Genomic DNA, 13866 nt, shown 5'->3' with positions numbered 1-13866 from the left:
ATGGGCTGGAACCTCTAAAACTGTGAGCCCAGATAAACCTTTCTCTTTATGATCACCTGAGGTATCCCATTACTGTAATAGAAAACTGACTGCCGATAATATTAATATTCTTGAAGAACCTGTATAAATAATAACATATCTCCACTTAAGGGAGTTGAACAAATATCAGGATTTACCAGTGTACGAACTAGATTCAGCAAGGTCTTAGCTTTACCCAGCACAAGGATATGGGGAGTCAGGGCCAGAGGTCTCTGGATAGTAAGTTGGACTCAAGTTTCCCAGTGTTTCAGAATATTGTTCTCTCATCCTTTTATAAAAGGACCACTCTGCTGAGAGTAAGCACAAAGTGCAAATAAAAAAATAGAAAATCTTCCCTCCGCTCATTTGCCCCATCATTCACTCCACATGGCTTCCTTGGAACATGTTTTAGTTTTTAAGTGTACCTCATTTGAGAGGCTGACCCAAGGTGGCCAACCTATCTAGCTTTACCTAGGATTTCGTCCATTTAACACTGAAAATCCTGCCTGCTGGGAAAACTCTTCATCCCCAGAGAGCCAGAAAAAGGGTCATCCTGTTTGACCCTGACTTTCATTGCACTGTAAACCCAAACCTGACGCCAAACCCCCAAAGACATTTCTGCTTTTATTTTGCTTCTTCCTTCGCTCCCACATTGTTCCAATCCAAGGGGGGAATTTAATTTTAAGTTTGAAAATATCAGCATGAGGAATCGTTCTTATTGTTTCCTGTTTCTTGTTTTATAAACTCCATCCCCTCCTGTTTTCAATTGCCTGTTACTACATATGAAGTTTTTTAAAGCCTGAATACCAAATAAAATATATGTGGACAGTTCTTACATTGTGAAACTTGAAGGATAAATCACTGTTTTTCTGTGACTTTAAAAATATTGACCAAAGGCATCGGGAAGACTGGACTGTATTTACAAGGTGAAAAAGTAATTGCTTTCAGTCCTGAATCGAGGGCTGTATTTACCTCGGCTCCACACCAGATGGCAGACAGGAGCGCTGCTTCTTTTGCTTCTCCCTTACCAAGATCCTGAATTGAGTTAGACTTTTCTCAGTTCAAAGCCATAAATCAGAAATGTCCTTAGAGTGACCTATGGATGTAAATTACCAGAATTTATCATCTGCTGCTACATATATGGGATCTTTCCTGATGTCCTGCCTCAGAGAGTCATTTATTAAGTGTGTTCAAAAGAAACTTTTTCCTTTGAGGCCCCACGATGTGGTCACTGCCATGAAAAACCTGATTCCCTTGCACAATGACATCCCCCTCTCTGGGCAAGGGACAAAGAGGAAGAATGCTTGCAGAGATACTCAAGAGGAGGAAAAGGAAAGAGCTGGGTCATACCTTGCACATCTTAACATCAGCAACAACTTCCCAAACGGACACGCAAACTGAAGGAGACAAAAATATAGCTTCTTTCTGGAGGTAGCTTAGTGGTATACAGGCCCTGGGTTTAATGCCCAGTACTAAAAACTAAAATAAAATAAACTCTTAAGAAGTTCCCAGCTCTCTTGACTTTCTAAATCATCAACAGTGAGTTTTAGCGATCTTTATTTGTCCTCAGAACAAATTTCTAGGGTTGTTTCTTTCCATTTGTTCTATGGCATTATAGAGCCATAGTGAGTCACGATTTAGTCACACTAGCCTGAGACTGGCAAAAGGAGCAGAGCACCTTACTTTTCCATTGTCTATATAGTCATGATACCAAACTCCCAGCCCCTTTCTGGGTAAAGGAGAACTTCAGACTGAGAAAGAATAGCCAGTCACTCCTCGTTACACAGTCTGCTTCTAGTTTACAATAATTCTTTTCAAGTAAAAGCTCAGCCTTTCGGAATTTCCTCCCCCATGGTAGCATCTTGAGCTGGGGAAAATTAAACGTGGCCCTCCCTGGAGATCTCAGAGTGTTCCCTAGTCCTCCCAGTCCTCAGGGGTTAAGCATGTGCTTTATGCACCTGGTCGAACTCACCCCGCTGACACCCATGACCCACATGCATTCTCTCTCCATTCCCTGGGGGCCCTGTGGTCCTCTCACCTGGTTTAGCAACACTAGCCTCAGCTTTTTCCCCCCGCTCAACGTCCCTTCGGAGATCAGGCCTTGATTTCCATCCAAATGGTCCACCTGCAGCCTTTGGGTTTCAGAGGTGAAGGAGTCTCCAAGGAGACCGAGGCTCTTCTCGGCCTAACCCAGTTACAGCTCGAATCTGACCAGGATGTGGCTGCACTTGGAATGCCAAATAGTGAAGGAGGAAAGAAACTCTCAACATCTGGCTTCCGGTTCTGTAGAGGTCACACCCACCTTCAACAGTTCTGGGGATTTGGCAGTGAAGCCATGACACTTTTTGGATACCTGACTCTCCTGACACCCGGCCCCCACCTGCCTCCTTCCCTCCTCTCTCTCCTGTTGTCCAGCCACCTCAATTGGTTCTTCCTCTTCCTCTGTGCCTTGGATTCCTTGTTATCCTATCATCTCCAGTTCTTCTGGGGGCCATTAAGCCTCTCTGCTCAGCACCTAGGGCTAATCATGACTTTGGTATGACTTCTTCCTCGAGATGTAACTCTCCACATGTGTTTGAGTCAGCATTTTTGCTACCGTGACTAAAAGGTCTGACCAGAACAATTTTAGGGGAGAAGAAGTTTATTTGGGGGGTTCATGGTTTCTGAGGTCTCAGTCCACGGACAGCAGGCCCCATTCCTTGAGGCTTGAGGTGAGGCGGAACATCATGGCAGAGTGTGTAGTGAAGCCAGATTTGAAGATAGGTAGTTAGTGTAGTTAGGTAAATCGGGTCTAATATCGAGAACGATCGAAAATGAAGGCCATATGGAGAATGGAGTCCGGGAAAGCAGAGCAGTACTTGGAATGTTAATGTCCCCAAGGCCCAGAGCCCATCCCAAGGAAAAGTTAATGCAGCAGCTCCCAGCAAACTAGGAGATGCTAATCCAAAAGTCCTTCCTGCCCAGATTACTCCTTTGGCCCACCTGTCCCCCACCCTTTGGGCCTTCCCACCTACATTCCAACACTGAAAGATAACAGAACTAAGGACAGGAATGCGACAGGAATGCGGAAAGAAGACCTTAGCTATAAAACGGGGAACACATCTGCCCTTCCGCGATTCCACCTCTTGGGTCCCCTACTTCCTCGCTATCCTTTAATAACGCTTCTACTTTCCACTCTAAACTTGCCTCGGCGTGCTTCTCTGGTGTTATACTTCAGCATTGGGGAAGGAAGGACTGTCACCGGTAAACAGCAGTAACAGAAGCAGAAGGAAGTGGCTCACACGATGATCAGAAGGCAGAGAGAGAGAGACTCCACTCCCCAGATTCAAAATATATACCCACCCCACACCTCCAATGAACCACTTCCTCCAGCCACACCCCACCTGCCTCCAGTTACCACTCCATTAATCCCATCAGGGATTAGTTCTCTGATTATATTAAGGCTATAACCCAATCATTTCTCCTCCAAGCCTTCTTGCATTGTCTCACATGTGAGCTTTCTAAACCATGACAACATGTAAAAGTTGGAAATTGAAACTTAATAATCACATCTCTCTGTCCAAAAAGTTTCCCTTTACACACACACACACACACACACACACACACACACACCCTTAAAATAGTCAAGAAACCTATTGCTACCTCTTTGTTGTATATGAACTTCCATTTTATTTTCCTGCATCAACAAGCCTCATCATTTAGCCTATTCTTGGTGTTGCAGGTTAAAAGAGAATAAGATTTTAAGGGACAGATTAATATAAATTATTTTTAGATATTGAAAATATCACTATCACAGGGGCTAAGAACTCCTTATGTAAAGTATTTTAAATAGGACTCAGTATATAAGCTTAACTATTATCATTATCAATATTACTACTGAATGTAAAGCAAAGACCAAAGATATATTGGGGCTGATTATTTTAAAAACCTAATATTAGGAAACAACATACCTTTTGAACTTCCATTTCAAATGTTTAAGATATAGAAAGTAAGATGAAGAGTTAAATATGAAATCAGAATATAATTTGAAATGGGTTTATGAGGAGTCATTTCAATTGCCTGATCCAACACCCGTGAAACCTCTAACTTTCTGGTTTACATATTTCTCTTTTGATTGGGTGGTTGTACTCAATATTAGAGGAACACATGTTCTAGTCTTCCTAAATCGACATAAACCAACTCAATTGCCTTGTCACCCCGGATAATAAAGGACAACATGGGGCGGCATGAAGGATGTAAAAGAAGCTACAACTGGCAGCTAGCACACAGTTATTGTGAAAGAAAATTATTGACAGAAAAACCATCCCGTCCTCATGACAAAGCCTTTTTTGGTGGGAAAGCCAGGGAGAAGCTACACTGTCAATGACAGTTAATAGAAAGTTGCTTCAGCTGTAGGTTTTATGATCAAAACATCCAAGCTGAAACATACATGTCCTTTCTGTTTTCTCTCAATGTGACAGTTGCTAGCCCTGGTCCATTAAGCAGACAGACTTGTGTGTGAATCTGCTGGGTGAGGTGGTATTAACCTCTTTGACATTGTTTTTACTTACCCAGGGGCTCTGGTTTCTTCAGTTAATGTGGATTTGGTGTTAATATTTCCAGCCTTCCAAAAGACATGATTACAGGTGCCACCTAACCCTTGAGAACAATTATACTCTTTGCTACAAAGTTCCCAGTGCCCTAGAAAATCAATAAGTCAGTCCAAATGTATAAGATTAAAGTTTTTTTTAAAAAAAAAATCAATATATCAGGAGAAAAAAGTAGAGTCTCCAGCCAACAAGATATTTCAAAAGTTATATCATTTTAAATGACATACCCATTTGGGGGCCTACTTTTTCAGGGTTTGGATTTTATAAAAGCTCTCGTGGTCTAATAGTTATGACATCTTTAATCATCACTTAACAAAACCCTGAATACCTCACAGGAATTCTTGGAGCCCAAAGTGGAAAACAGAACAGAGAGCAACAGCCATGGCCCATAATTCATTAAACTTGGGACTATTCCAGAAGCCTGGCCAGATGGTGTTGGAAGGCAAGATATAGAGCGTGCCGTTTCCTCGGGTCTGTGACTCTTCACAGAGGATTCTGGTCGGGTAGGAAGGCTTCCTCCTGTGATCCTGGAGTTCTCCCATAGCACCGCAGTAGCCTTTTGAGGACCCAGAGGGACAGATGTACATATATCTGGCTTCTAGTGATTCTGAAAAAGGGTTCCACAGTTTGAAAAGCAACCATCATAAGCCTTAATGTATAATCACAATACAGAGAAGGATAAATAAGTCCTAGCTATCCTCAGTTATACTCATCCTCCAAGCCAACAGGAAACAGCAGCATAAATTTCAAACCCCTAAAAGCAACTAGAATACATGGCATGCAAAAATATCTTAATAAGATTTGTTTTGAAAATAAAAAATGACTGAAATGCCAGAAGCATGCATAAGGTGCTCAGTGAAATTATTCTCAATCCTGCACATGCACCGGAACCACTGGAGAATTAAAATAAATAAATAACAGATCCAACTGCAAAGGGAGGGTCTAATTTAATTGGTCTGCAATATAGTCCAGGATTCAGTATTTTTAAGTTTTCTAGGTGGTTTTAAGGTGCAGTGGAGACCAATGGTCACAGCATTACAAATATACAGACCACAGAGGCGCAAAGACATCTCTTACAGGATCCAGAAGTTTCTGGAATGGACTCCTGAAATTTCCTTCACCTAAAGGCCCCTATGGTGGCAGCTGTTACTTCTAATACAGCTTTTATTCTTGTGTCTCTGAGTCCATTACCATTTTTTTTAACAGTATTTCCAAAACCATAAGCAATGTCAGGGAGACTTGTTGAAATTAGAGATTCAAGACTCTTCCCATCTAGTTCTACTCAGTAGATCTACATGACACCCTCGGAATCTATAGAGTCAACAGCATGCAGGGGATGCTTATAGCCTGGCAAATTTGAGAAACCCTTCTTTCAAAGCTAAATTATTAAAACAGCCCCTTAAGCCTGGAGCAGTGGTAGTGGCACATGCCTGTAATCCTGGTAGCTTGGGAGGCTGAGGCAGGAGGATTTCAAGTTCAAAGCCAGCCTCAGCAACTTAGTGAGGTCCTAATCAACTCAATAAGTCCCTGTCCCTGTAATATATAAAAATGGCTGGAATGTGGCTCAGTGGTTGAGCACCCCTAGATTCAACCCCTAGTACCAAAAAAAAAAAAAAATCCCCTTAGCTCCAGTCATAATTTCACCCGGCTTCAATCCATCACACACATTATTTCTAGAACAGTCTTCCCATTTCCTTTATCCATTTTGCCATTCTCTGCTGGCTCACAAGTTCTGAGGTAATTTAATTATTCAGTGTATTCTGGTTTGGATTTCCTTCTCCTCTGCAAGAATCTGGGAGTAGGCAAAAAGGGAGTCATTCTCTTCTTGAAACCACAGAATATGGAGGTAAGGAAAATTCAAAAATCAGTAAAAGTGACAGTGATAATAAAGGGATGTTGCTACATTTGGAAGTAAAATAGACGATGCCAGCAAAAATCCCATCTGGTATATGCTGGGCCACAAGACCAACTTGTACACCTGTCGGAAAGAAGGGGGACAACAGAAGTGCAAGCTGACATTTTTGCACACTTACTGCTCAGTGCTGTGTGTACATTATCTCATTTAATCTGCAGAGTCTCTGAGGTCTACACGAGAGTTGTGCTGATTTATATAGGGGAAGAGCCATAAGTAGCCCAAGTACCCCTCCCTCCCAGTGACACACAGGTGTTCAGGGGCCAGGCCAGGCTGGCTTGGAACCGCTGAGCAAAACTGTCTCCTTCTTGCAGAGAACAGACCAAGCAGGTTCAGAAAAGATCCTCAGTTCCCTCATTTCGTCCCTTACTTCTAAGTGAGCAGGAAAAAAAAAAAAAAAAAACTGTTCAGGGAAGTTCCCAGGTGTCTTTGCAGGCTTCTGGAATCTGCTCATTGGGAATTTTTAACATTGTTGATTTTTTTTAATTGAAAAATAAAAATGTGTATTGACTGGATGCAATTTACTTAAATAAGGTGACTATACTGTCCGGTTGCAAAAATGTTAAAATCATCTTTTTTGGCTGACAACTAAAAGAATTTTGGTACCTAACATAGGTCTTATTTTCTGCTTTCACTTTAGGTTTTCAGCACATTTCTGAGAAATGGGGCCATTCTCTTGGCTGCGTTTCCTGTAGGAAGAGTTTCAAGGAAAATGATCATGAAAAATAAAAAACCAGCGAGTGCCTCTACTCTTCTGAAGCATGTGGAAGGAAATTATCTAAGAAGTATGCATTATAGTGGGAAACAAATGGACTTGGAGCCAAACAAGGCAAGGTTTGCTTCATTGTGGGCTGTGTGACCTGGATTAATTACTTCCCCTTTCTGAGCAATGATGCTTAATCTTCAAGTTAGAATAACATTACCTAAAGCAAGGGTTGACAAGCTAAGGCCATGGGCTGAATCCAGACTCCTAGATTGTTTTTAAAAAAAAACCCACCCTTCAGATAAGAATAATTTTTATATTTTAAAGGTTGTAAGAAAATATGAAAAAGGATATTCAACAGAGATTATATGTGGCCTGCAAAATATAAATATTTACTGTCTGGCCTTTTTAGAAAAAAATTGTCAAACCCTGACTTAAAGCAACTTATCATAAAAAAAAAAAAATGAAGCTCGGGGCTGGGGATATAGCTCAGTTGGTAGAGTGCTTGCCTCACATGCACAAGGACCTAGGTTCAATCCCTAGCACCACCAAAAAAAAAAAAAAATGAAGCTAAGATTAGATGCAAAATCTATAAAGTAGACTCAGTGGCTAGTCTCATATTCCCCGCTATTCAGGAGGCTGAGGTAGGAGGATGGATTGAACACAGGAGTTCAGGACCAGCCTCAGCAACAGAGAGAGACCCCCATCTCCTCAAATAAACTCTCTCACGACATCCCAAACAAGTTCTTGGCAATTGAAATTTATTTATTTTTTTGTGACAATATCCAATAATTTATTGTGAAGCCATAAGAAAGAAGAAGTTTCTAAACCTTTCCTCATTAAAAAAAAAGTATTTATCGGGCTGGGGCTGTAGCTCAGTGGTAGAGCAGTAGAGCACTTGCCTTGCATGTGTGAGGCATTGGATTCGATCCTCAACACCACCTAAAAATAAATAAAGGTGCTGTGTGTTCATCTACAACTAAAAAAATATTTTTAAAAATATATTTATCAACTATAATAGATTAAAAAATTGATACATTATTGTGATTGTTATAATACTTTTTTAATACTCAGTAAATATTAACTTTAATATCTATCTTTGTTTGATTTCTGACAGAGGACGTCTCGAGTTGTGTAAGCTTCTAGTACATTAAAACTTCATCCCAGCAGCCTAGGAGGCTGAGTAAGGAGGATAGTGAATTCAAAGTCAACTTAGTAAGGCCCTAAGCAATTCAGTGAGACCCTGTCTCTAAATTAAACACACACACAAAAAGGGCTGGGGATGATGTGGCTCAGTGGATAAGTTGGCACTTGAAATTTAAATGTATGCTTAAATAAAATTTTAAATGACCACAGAGTCCCGAACAAATGAGGGAGATGTCAAAAGCAAAGACTCTTCTAGAAAAGGCTTCACATGGAAATACTTGAATTACTATTAAGCATCCTGTAGCACGGAGATTTTAAATCAGTTGGAAAAGTAGAGGACTTGGGTTTATTGTCCTCCAAAATGTCATGCAGAAGTATAAACAAATAGACAGTAAACCTTCTGTAGGACAGGGATGAAGGGGGTGGTGAGATGAACCCTCTCGGTCCTCTCTGGTTCCTCCCAAGCAGGGCAGGCAGCCCCAAGAGCTCCTTGGATGCCACAGAGACTATTCTTTCTCTCTCTTTGTGTGTGTGTGGGGGGGGGGAGGGCGGGGAGCAGGGGTAGGTGTTTCAAAATTTGAACATGAAGTTCATTTATAAAAGCTCTATTAAAAAGTACAACCAAGATGCTGTGTAGGGAGGTCACTACATTATGAAAGTCTGAAATTGCCCTGTCACTATGGTTTGAGAAACTGAAGCCAGAACTGGAAGCGAGCCACCGTTGTACCCCTCTAGCCCACTTACTGTTTCTGGTTAAGGGATTCATACAAGTTGCAGGAAATTTTGGCTTCCATTCAAGGGAGACAAACAAAAACAATTCTGCTGTGAAACAGAAAGGAAAGTGAGTCTGACAGGCTTATTACATTCTGCATTCTCCTTGCTGCTTCCCAAGCACGGCTTTCAAATGCAAGACTTTGTCCCAGGAGAAGAACCTCCAAAGCCTGGCGTCCCTCTCAGAAAGATCTGCCTCTCTTCTCCTTTCTCGAATTTCTTTTTTTAAATTCTGGAGCCGAAACGAGCCCGAGGTGTCCTTTGTGTCCAACACTAGCATGTCATATTCCCTTTCCTCTGTTTTGGTAAAATTTTAGAAAAGAAAGAGGAGGGGATAGTTATCAAAGTTCCAAGGACGGAGGAGAACCTAGGCATAGTCCCAGGGAGAGGAAGAAAGTCATGTGATCCTTGCAGAACAAACAGAAATAATGACATACTAATGCTTTTGAAAAACTAGAACCATTCTCACTCGTGTGTGTGTTTAAAAATGCATGTTTTACAAGTGCATGTAAGCAATACCCCAAAGACAGATTCAGAAGTCTAGAGATGGGCATGCTTGTGAGCACAGACTCGAGCAAAAGACAAACCGATTCCATGGGGGCAGAAGAGTGCACTAATGCATATTACATGTCAAAGTGTCTGCCAACTGCATGTGTTCTTATAAAGAATTAATGTTTCACTCACATTCAATACAGCTGACTTGCTCCAGTTGAAATGGACCTAGATAGCTATTTATTATCTGAATAGCTTTAACACAGTACTCTCCACCCTGCAGCTGAAGTTATTGAATCTAACATGTGGTATTCATTAGTAGAAATCTTGGAGTATAATTGTCTCGATTTCAGGCATAAACTTTTGCAATAAAATTTTGCATTAAAAAGAAAAGATTTATTTTCAGACTCCTGAGTTCTGCCACCAACATAGTAGAAACAATACCAATTTTCTTTTTCTTTGGCCTAAAACATACATCTCATTGGCTTTTTAAAGGGGCAATTACAGTCAGAAAAATAAGGGTTCTTTTTGCAAACAATTTTTAACTAATATTTAAGATATCCTCTCTGGAAAATCACTTAGGGAAAAGAACTCAGTCCTTGGAAGTATAGGGAATAGTGATTTCTAGATGACAGAAATTTCCTCCCTCTTAGATCCTCCTCCTCCTCCTCCTCCTCCTCCTCCTCCTCCTCCTCCTCCTCCTCCTCCTCCTCCTCCTCCTCCTCCCCCAGTTCCTTACCCCACCCTCTTATTTGAGAATTGTATTTATATTGAGGAAAACTACTAATACTTTTTAAAATAACATTAAATTTTACTAACTGGAAATAGCATTTGAGGGGCTGGGGCTGGGCCTCAGTGGTAGAGTGCTGGTCTAGCATGCACGAGGCACTGGGTTCAGTCCTCAACAAAAAAGCAAAAAGCATTTGGTTCTTTTTTCATACAACATGAAGTACATTTTATGATCAATTTTCATTCATTTGTTCTTTGTTTTCACAGTGTTGATACTTTAATATCAAGGGCCTAAAAACAACTTAGAAACATTTTTGAGTAAAATTTTGTCATTGTTTTGTCTACCATAGTCTTTACCTCCGAAATGAGAATGTTTTAGGTTCTTAACTTTTTATGATAAGTAAAATATTTGAAATATAAAGGCTTGAGATATTGGGTACCTTGGACCATCAGCTCCACAGTACTCTAAGGACTACACAACAGGAAGTCGTATAAAGTAATCTGCAGTTTCAAAGTGTGGCACATTTGTGTCACTAAAGAGAACGCATTGATGGGCTGGGGGTACAGCTCAGTGGTAGAGTGCTTGTCAAGATTTATGAGGTCTTGGGTTCAATCCCCAGCACTAGGGAAAAAATAAAAGATAAATTATTTATATATATATACACATATACACACACATACTGCTTAATCTTTTTCACTTTTAAAATATATTATTTTAAAATGCTTTATCAAAATGATACATATATATACTTTAAAAAAAACAAATATTACATGCAAAAAATAAAGTTGGATCCTTACTTTACGCCATATATAAAATAAACTAAAAATTTACCTAAATCCTAATGTAAGAACTAACACTACAGAACTCCTAGAAGAAAACATAGGGGAAAACTTTATGGCATTAGATTTGGCAATGATTTCTTGAATATGACACCAACAGCAGAGAAAACAAAAAGAAAAATACCAAAATTTAAAACTTCTGTGCATTCAAGGACATAATCAATAGAGATGACATCATCCTACACAATGGGAGAAAATATTTGCAAATTATGGATCTGGTAATATATTAATATCCAAAATATAAAAAAATCCTACAACTCAATAACAACAACAACAAAAATAACCTGATTAAAAAGTAGCTGAAGAACTAGAATAGACAATTCTACAAAGAAGATATGTAAGTGCCCAACAGGCATATGAAAAAATGTTCAACATATTAGGGAAATGCTAACCAAAACCATAATGAGATATAACTTCATATCATTAGGATAACTACTGTAAAAGCATGCATAGGGCATATAGCAGGCATTAGCAGAAATGTGGAGGAACTGGAACACTGTGCACTGTTGGCAGGAATTTAAAATCAAAAAATTAAACATATAATCCAACAATTCATCTTCTGGGCATATATCCAGAAGTGGAAGCAACTCATATATGTGTGTGTGTGTGTGTGTGTGTGTGTGTGTGTGTATCACAAAATATTATTCAGCCTTTAAAAAGAAAGAAATTTTGACACATGCTACTACATGGAGGAATCTTAAGAACATTATACTGAAAGAAAATAGTCTAGCCACAAAAAGACAAATACTGTATGATTCATAAAGACAGAAAGTAGAATACTGATTGTCAGGGGCTAAAGAAGAGGGAAATAGAGAGTTGTTAAATGGATCAAAGTTTCAGTTTTACAAGATAAAAAATTTTTGAAGATTGATCATACAACAATGTGAATATAAATGATACTACTAAACTGTATACTTAAAAGTAGTTTATGGGTTGGGGTTGTGGCTCATTGGTTGAGTGTTTGCCTCACATGTGTGAGGCACTGGGTTTGATCCTCAGCACTACATTAAAAAAAAAAACAAATAAAATAAAGATATTGTGTCCATCTACAACTAAAATAAAATATTTTTTAAAAAATAAACAAATATGGTTTAGATGATATCTTAGTCCATTGGTGCTATTATAACAAAATGTCTGAGACTGGGTAATTTTTCAGAGCAGAAATTTATTCCTTATATTTCTGGAGGCTGCAAAATTCATTATCAAAGCACCATCAGTTTCAGTGTCTAGTGAGGGTCCATCTGCTTCAAAGATGGCGCCTTGAACACTGCTTCCTCCTGAGGACAAAGGCTGTGTCCTCACATGGCAGAGGAGCTGAAGACAGCAAACCCACTCTCTCAAGCTATTTTATAAGGGCCCTAATCCCATCCATGGGATTAATGACTTGATCACCTCCTAAAGACCCCTTAATTACTATCACAGTGGTGATTAAATTTCAACATAAATTTTAGAAGGAACACATTCAAACTGTAGCAGATGGTAAATTTTATGGTACATATGTCTTACCACAATTAAAATTTGTTTTAATTTTAAAATGAAAGTCTTATTTTTTATTTGTTTTTCACTAGTACATTATTTTTATGCAGAATAGTGGAGTTCATCTTTACATATTTGTACATGCACACACTATAACAATGCAATTTGATCAATTTTGTTCCCCAGGACTTCCCCTGTTCCTCTCCTCCCCTTTTCCTCTCCTCCTCTTTTCCTCTCCTCTCCTTTTCCCTGATGCCTTTCCTTTGTTCTACTGGTATCCTTTTCATAAGATAAATTTTTAAAAATATACACATGTAATAAAAATGTTATGAGATTAGATTGAGGTGACATTTGTACAACTCTGTGACTCTACTAAATGTCATTCAATTGTACACTTAATGGTGATATTTGTACAACTCTGTGACTCTACTAAATGTCATTCAATTGTACACTTTCTTCCTTTCTGGAGTCTCAATCTACAGAGGCCACTGCTTTCAAATCGTATTAGCTCTAGCTCCTAAGATGGTTAATTGTATGTGTCAACGTGACTGGGCCATAGGGTGCCCAGATATTTGGTCAAACATTATTCTGAGTATGATTCATGTGGGTGTTTCTGGATGCGATTAACATATGAGTTGGAATAAAGCAGATTGCCTGCCCTGATGTGTGTGGGTCGCAAAAACTAGGTTGAAAGGAACTGGCCCTGCCTAACTGCTGAAGCTGGGACATTGTTCTTTTCCTGCCTTCAGGCTCAAACTGACTTCAGTTTTTCTTGGCTCCCTACCCTGCCTGCTGTAGGACTAGCCTTTACACCCCATCAGCCCTCCCAGGTCTCCAACTTTCTGAATGCCAATCCTGGGACTCTCAACCTTCTAATAAATAATCAACACGCATATTCACTTGCATGTACACACACACACAAACACACCTGCTACTGCTTCCTTTCTCTGGGGAACTCTAATAAAAACTAATCTCTAAATATGTTCAATCTATTAACTCCTTCAATGAGAGATAAATATCTCACTCTCTTCCTTAGCTAGGCTGCATTGCAGGGCGAGCTGAGGGAATGTCACTCCTCTGGCTCTATTATGATAGGCAAGACTATGTCTTAGCATTCTGGAATAAGAAGTGGTCTTTGCTGGCTTAAAGTGAGCAGCCACATGAAGAAGCTCATGTCACAAAGGGAGAGC

The 13866-nt window shown here is 39.7% G+C and overlaps 1 non-coding gene across 1 annotated transcript; it reads left to right on the top strand.

Annotated features, from left to right (window-relative positions):
- The first annotated feature begins 7700 nt into the window (after window positions 1-7700).
- Trnav-cac (transfer RNA valine (anticodon CAC)) lies at window positions 7701-7773 on the top strand. Its single transcript has one exon. It is a non-coding gene; the product is annotated as a tRNA-Val (tRNA).
- The last annotated feature ends 6093 nt before the right edge of the window (window positions 7774-13866 follow it).

This window comes from Ictidomys tridecemlineatus, chromosome 9, assembly GCF_052094955.1.
Source record: "Ictidomys tridecemlineatus isolate mIctTri1 chromosome 9, mIctTri1.hap1, whole genome shotgun sequence".
Lineage (NCBI taxonomy): Eukaryota > Metazoa > Chordata > Mammalia > Rodentia > Sciuridae > Ictidomys > Ictidomys tridecemlineatus.
The sequence above is the reverse complement of the archived record's forward strand: the minus strand, read 5'-3'. Positions and strand labels throughout refer to the sequence as shown.